This window comes from Cavia porcellus, unplaced genomic scaffold (assembly GCF_034190915.1).
Source record: "Cavia porcellus strain 051 isolate PalLab524CR breed Dunkin Hartley unplaced genomic scaffold, mCavPor4.1 scaffold_2, whole genome shotgun sequence".
NCBI classification, from domain to species: Eukaryota; Metazoa; Chordata; class Mammalia; order Rodentia; family Caviidae; genus Cavia; species Cavia porcellus.
The window spans coordinates 133,412,623-133,418,832 of record NW_026947485.1 but is presented as its reverse complement, the minus strand read 5'-3'; positions in this window follow the sequence as shown (position 1 = coordinate 133,418,832).

Genomic DNA, 6,210 nt, shown 5'->3' with positions numbered 1-6,210 from the left:
GCTAACTGTGACCCCTCCGGTCCTTCCACCTTCTCACCTTTTCCTTTAGTTTTTCCACTAAACGCTAGAGGCAGCGCGGCGGGGAAAGGGCGGCAATAGAAATCTAGGGAGATCCCTACTTTCTGGGTCTGGGTCATAGGAGGCAACTGATCTTACCTCTTAGACCCCTGAGGTCACACGGAAAAGAGTGTGTAAGGAAAGGGCGGGGCCTGGACCTTTCTGGTTCTGAAATTTTATCACAGTAGACCCCCCTCACACCCTCTGCAGGTTCCCTTTTTGTGTTTTCCTGTCTTTTTCTTCCGCAAGTGCCAGTCATACTGAAAAAAAAAATACTGAGGATTTTCACCGTAAATGTAAGATACATTGAAATACACTCTTTTTGCTACTGAGAATTAAAAATAAAGAAAAAAAGAACCTCAGCTCCTCGCCCACAGAAACAAGGAATTTTAATGCCCCCGCTTGCTTTGCCTTTGAAAAGCCACTCCAGCAATCAGTAAAGCATAGCTTTGATTTAGAACTAAAGGCTAGTCTCCTGTGTTTTCCCTTTCCCTTCTACCAGCATAAAGACAAGCTGCCGCATAAAATAATGATGAAAAAGAGTTCAAAGCGAGCCCAGAGAGTCAGCCTAGAGGTTGCTGTCGAATGCAGCCCCCGTCTTCACCACTCCCCGCTAAGCTTGCTTTGGATCTTTCAGAGACTGCAGGCACGCACTGCCAGAACCCCTTTTTCTGACATTGATTGCCTGCAAGTATTGGTCGGTGGAACCTGAATGTTAACTTGTCAATCATCATGTAAATGACTTCATCAAATCCTCATTTAAGTTTTCCTTGTTCTCATGATACTCAGGATTCTCAACTCCACGCCCACTTTGGAACTCTGATCCGCAGTTCTCCCTGTGTCCAGCTGTGTCTTGTACTTTTTGTAGATCTTTCTCTGAATGCGACAAAAAGAAAAGGTGAAGTTTCATAACGAAGTATTGATTTTTAAACTATAAATCCCTTGCTTCCTGCATTTCAACAGCAACATTTCATAGTTGCTCAGCTTTCATTAGCAATGTACACTTAAAATGACCTGTTAAAAGACCAGCATGGTGGTGCATGCCAGCAGTCCCAGGACAGTGAGAGGCTGAGGCAGGAGGGTCATAAGTTGGAGCGCTGGGTAATTTAGTAAGACCCAGTCTTCGAAACCAAACCAAACCCAATAACATTTTTTAAAGGATCAAAATGTAGCTTAGTGTGAAGGCCTGGGTTTGATCCCCACTACCATGAAAGAGCAAAAATAAAGTTAACTGTCAAGAAATGACAACTCTAGAAGGTAAACTTTTAGAGATGGGGAAAGGGATCATCAGGGAGAGGGGAAGGAAAAAAGAGAAAAGCAATGGAATTGAAAATAAAATATTTGATGCATGGACTACTTTCCCAAGTGACCCTCAGTTTTCTGTATTACTAATATGCACTAATAAAATTTTTTTTAAAAAAATCTTAAAAAGTTACTCATTAAAGAGATTTTTAAGGCCAGGGATTTAGCTCAGTGGCATAAGTGTCTGCCTGGCAAGTGTGAGGTCCTGAGTTTGATCCCTGGTACCAAAAGAAATAAGTAAATAAAAATAAAATTTAAAGAAGATTTTTAAGTTTTATAAATTTGTAAGGTAGAGTATGGTAATTTGATACAGAAGTACAGTGTGTAATGATTGAATCAGGGTAGTTGACATTCGTATTTCTTCACATATTTAAACTTTTTTATTAACGCAATAAATATACATTCTATGGGGCAGAGGATACTATTTCAATGTATGTATGCAATATAGTTATTAAATCAGTATACTTAGCATTTCATTAAAGTATCTTTGAGAGACTAAAAATTTTCTTAATAATGGTGAAAAAACAATGTGAGCTTGTTTGATTCTGTTGCCTTTATTTAAAAATATTTTAATTGTCAAATATAAATTGTGTGTGTTGTGACATGTGTGTACATTATGGGATGCAAAGTTAACATATGCATTCTTGATATACTTGCCTGTTTTTGTGGTGAGAAATCTTCTAGTATTCTTTAGGAATACAGTGTATTGTTACTAACATTATCATCCTGTTGTACAATAGTGTACTGCTTTCATTTATATCAACTGCAGTACTTACAGTGCCCTGTTCGTATGTACTGAAACATCTATGTGTCTTATTAGACCTTGGATATTCCATTAATAAAAGGACATGCTTGTTTTTTCTTCCAAATTCTTTATCTTGCTCACTCTTATACAATTTTCCTCTCTTATCTAATTTTGATCTTTTTTCTTACCCCAACTCAAATGCGAGCTGGAAATATCAGCGAAAAGAGGTTACTTTTTGGTAAAATTCATTTTCCACTTCTCCATTAAGTGTAAAGAAACTTTTTGCTGGTACCATGTGCGTATGTATCATCCTTTGACTGTCTGCTTAACAGTGACAAAACTTGAGCTTTCAACAAGTTTAGCAAAGGTATATGTTGAACTCTTCAGTTGGCAATGTCATAACTTGCTTACTTTTGATGTTTCTAAGTTTTTCCTTTTGCAAAATTGTGAGTCATCTCAGTTATTGAGAAACATATGTATCCATTTTCTAATCTTCCTTGTCCTGCTTTTCGTGCATGTTTTAATTGAAAATCTTTTAAAAAACAGTTTAGACAGATGACCACCTTAATAACTCATTATAATGTTTCAGAATTATTTTTGCTAGTAAATCACACTATTCTAAATATTAGCAGTTCTGGTAACACAGTTAGCAAGGAATAGAATATTGATAAATAATACGAGGAGAAAGCATCACTTTAAATGTTGCTTTATATATGGAGTATTTTATTTAGTTAAGTCTCACTGAAGTCTGTCAAAGTCTTTTGTTTTATAGAATTAGTGTTTAAATAAAATGAAAACGGTGAGACCTATTTTACCTTTAAAATTGAATTTGCTTTTTTTTTTTTTTTCTCTTCTACAAGGAAAAAGACAAATGTCTTCACCCATCATGTCATGTTGTGGTTCAGGAAAGGAACTGTTGTAACTTGTAAATGTCTTATGAGAAACCTCTGAACATACAGCCAGTGAACAAAGAAAAATCTAAAAAAATTTAGAAGGTGAAAATTTTGTATCCTATCATGAAGAAAAGGCTGGTTTTCAAAAGATGCCTTGCAATTCTGAGGTATTCCTACATAGGAATTTTACATAGATATACAATAAAATAGGTAAATGAATGCATATTAAATTAGGAAAGTTGGTCTTCATATACAAATATTTGAGTAAAAAGTAAAATTGACTATAATCGCTTCGAAGTGCCAGAAGAAAATGCAACTTAAAAAATTCTACTATTAGGTATTCAGCACTGTACAGCAGATTAAATACACTTTTTTTTGTTTTTGTTTTTTGGTACTGGGGATGGAACTCATGACCTTGTGCTTGCAGCAGCTATCTATGAGCTAACTCTGCAGCCCCAAATATTTTTACCAAATAGTAATAAAAACTTCAAAAAAGATACATTTTAGCTCAACTCAATATACTAAGCAAGAACAAGACCAAAGAAATGAGTGTTCAAATTATTACAAGTGCAAAAATACTCAACATTGTCCTGCTGCTTCTAGTGCCTCGTCATTCCACTGTTTTCTGGGGTGTCTGGGTCACAGGCTCTCAGCCACATAGGGTCAAGGAAGCAAGGTTGCACTCAACTGTGAGAAAACCCAGTGATGAAAACTGTGTATTCATGAGAAGTTCACAGGAAAGTTCTGTGGCTCAATTCTGGTGGGGCTTGTTTCAAAAGAAAGTAGCTTGGAGAAAAGGAAAGGATTCTCAGAGGTCAGGCTTTTTCTATTGAGTTGTTAATATGCTCTTCAGCTGTCCCAGCTGGGACTGTCCATCAATGAAGAATGTGAGGAATGCCTGACTGGTGGAGGCATCTCTGTGAAATACTGTAGATGAAGTTTGCCTTTCCCCTGCTTCTTGGGGGCAGGGAGATGGGGACCCATGTCCCCAAACCTTGGGGTAAGCAATCAACATTTTCTTACTAGCTCCCTCCCTGTGAAGAGAGGGCCTGATACACATTCCTCCAGAAATCTTTTACTTTTCTTCCCATTAAGCAGTGTTTTTCAAGCACCCACTCATGAACCTGGCAGTATTCTAAGTACTGGGGATATTGATGCAAACGATGGAAAGAAGGCTTTTTCGGATGCACATTCCAGCAGTGGAAGCATAAGTGGGTAAATAAGTCAATAAACAACTTCAAAAATGCCATAGTTTAAGGAAAAGAGAGCTGTGATAGAGAGATACAAGAGGTAAGAAAGAGCCACCACTCAGGGAAAGGGCTTTTTAGAGGAACCACTTAGGTGGGAATACATTATAGACACATACTAACATGGGGCAAAGGATCCCAGGCCTCTGAGATCAAGGTCTTAAGGGTAGGAAGAAATTTGGGCAGTCAAGGAAGACAAAAACAGAGCACCAAGCACCACACACAGGAGAATTTTTAGAAATTTAAAATAGAGTCCTTTGATTTCCATATGTCAGTGCAGGAGGGTTTTGTTTGTTTTGTTTTGTTTCCAAACCTTGTGGAAATAAAGAAAAAAAAGTAGCATTTATTTCATTACTATCAGGAGCTCCATCTGGGACATGGCTCGAGGATCTAACTGCAAAAACTCTCAGGGCATCTCTGAGGTACAGGTCAAAAGATTTAAAAACTCTATTGACTTAAAGACACATATGGGCCAATGGAACAGAAAAAGGAGCCTAGAAATAAATCCATATAGGCTCAGCTGATCTTTGAAAAGAATCTTTGAAAATCCTAAATCTTTCAAAGAATCTTTGAAAATCCTAAAAATATAAGGATAATCTAAAAATAAAGGGTAATCTCTTCCACAAAGAGTGCTGGAGAAATAGAATATCTATAAGCAAAGAATGAAATTGCACTTTATCTCATACTACCATATTCGCAAAGTCAAAACAAAGGAGGGTAGTTTCAAAACTATAAAATTACTGGAAGAAAATATAGGGGAAAACCTCATGACATTGGTATTGGCAATGATTTCATGGATAAAACACAAAGAGCACAGACAACAAAAGCAGTAATAGAGGCGAATGGTTACAATCAAGCTAAAGCTTCTGCACAGCAGAAGAGAGAGAGCAAGTAGCAGTGGAACTGGAGAGCACATTTCCAAACAGGGCAAGGGATTAATTTTGAAAATATTTAAAGTACACTTATGACTTAATAACAAAAACCTCCTAACACCCTGAAATTAAAATGATCAAAAGACCGAGTACATATTTTTCCAGGGAAGACACACAAAGGCCTCTGAACCTTTGTGAAAAGATGCTGAATGTCACTAGTCAAACATAAAGTTATGGTATCACCTCATGTCTGTCAGGATAACAGTTATAAAGAAACCAGTCAATAAATATGGGCTAAGATGTGGAAAATTTGGAACTCTGTGCACTGTTGATGGTGATGGAACTGATACAGATGCTATGCAAAAGAGTACACAGATTCCTCCAAAAATTAAAAATAGAGCTGCCATATGATGCAGGAAAGCTGGATTTTTTTTTATCCAAAAAGAATTAAAACCGTATTTTGAGGGGATATTAGCATTCCCATTTTCATTGTAGCACTATACACAATAGCCAAGATGTGGAAATAACCTAAATGTCCACCGGTGGATGGATAAAGAACACATCACACATACCCATGCGCATGCGTGTGCACACACACATTATTCAACTTTAAAAAGATGAAAATTCTACACTTAACAATATGGATGAACCTTAAAGACATTAGTACTGCAAAGAAAAAAGCCCATCACAGATGTGTAAATACTGCATGATGCCATTCATCTAAAGTATTTAAAATCATCAAATTCATGGAATTAATGAGTGCATGTGGATTCCAGAGGATGGGGGAAAACAAATGGGGAGTTATGGATCAGTGAGTATATGGTTTTAGTTCAGTAATGTTAATACATTTGAAGAAAGTGCTGCGCGACATTGCATTTATAATTAATAAAACTGTGCTGTACACTTTTAAAGTTTATCAGAGTAAACTTTAAAAAAATTCTTCCAATCCTGGGGATTTAGCTCAGCAGCGTAAACGCCTGCCTGGCAAGTGAGGGGTCATGAGTACAATCCCTGGTACAACAAGAGAAAAAAAAAAAGAAAATTATTCTGAGAAACTTTAAATTAAACCTATGGTTTTCTTTTAACGGAAATAA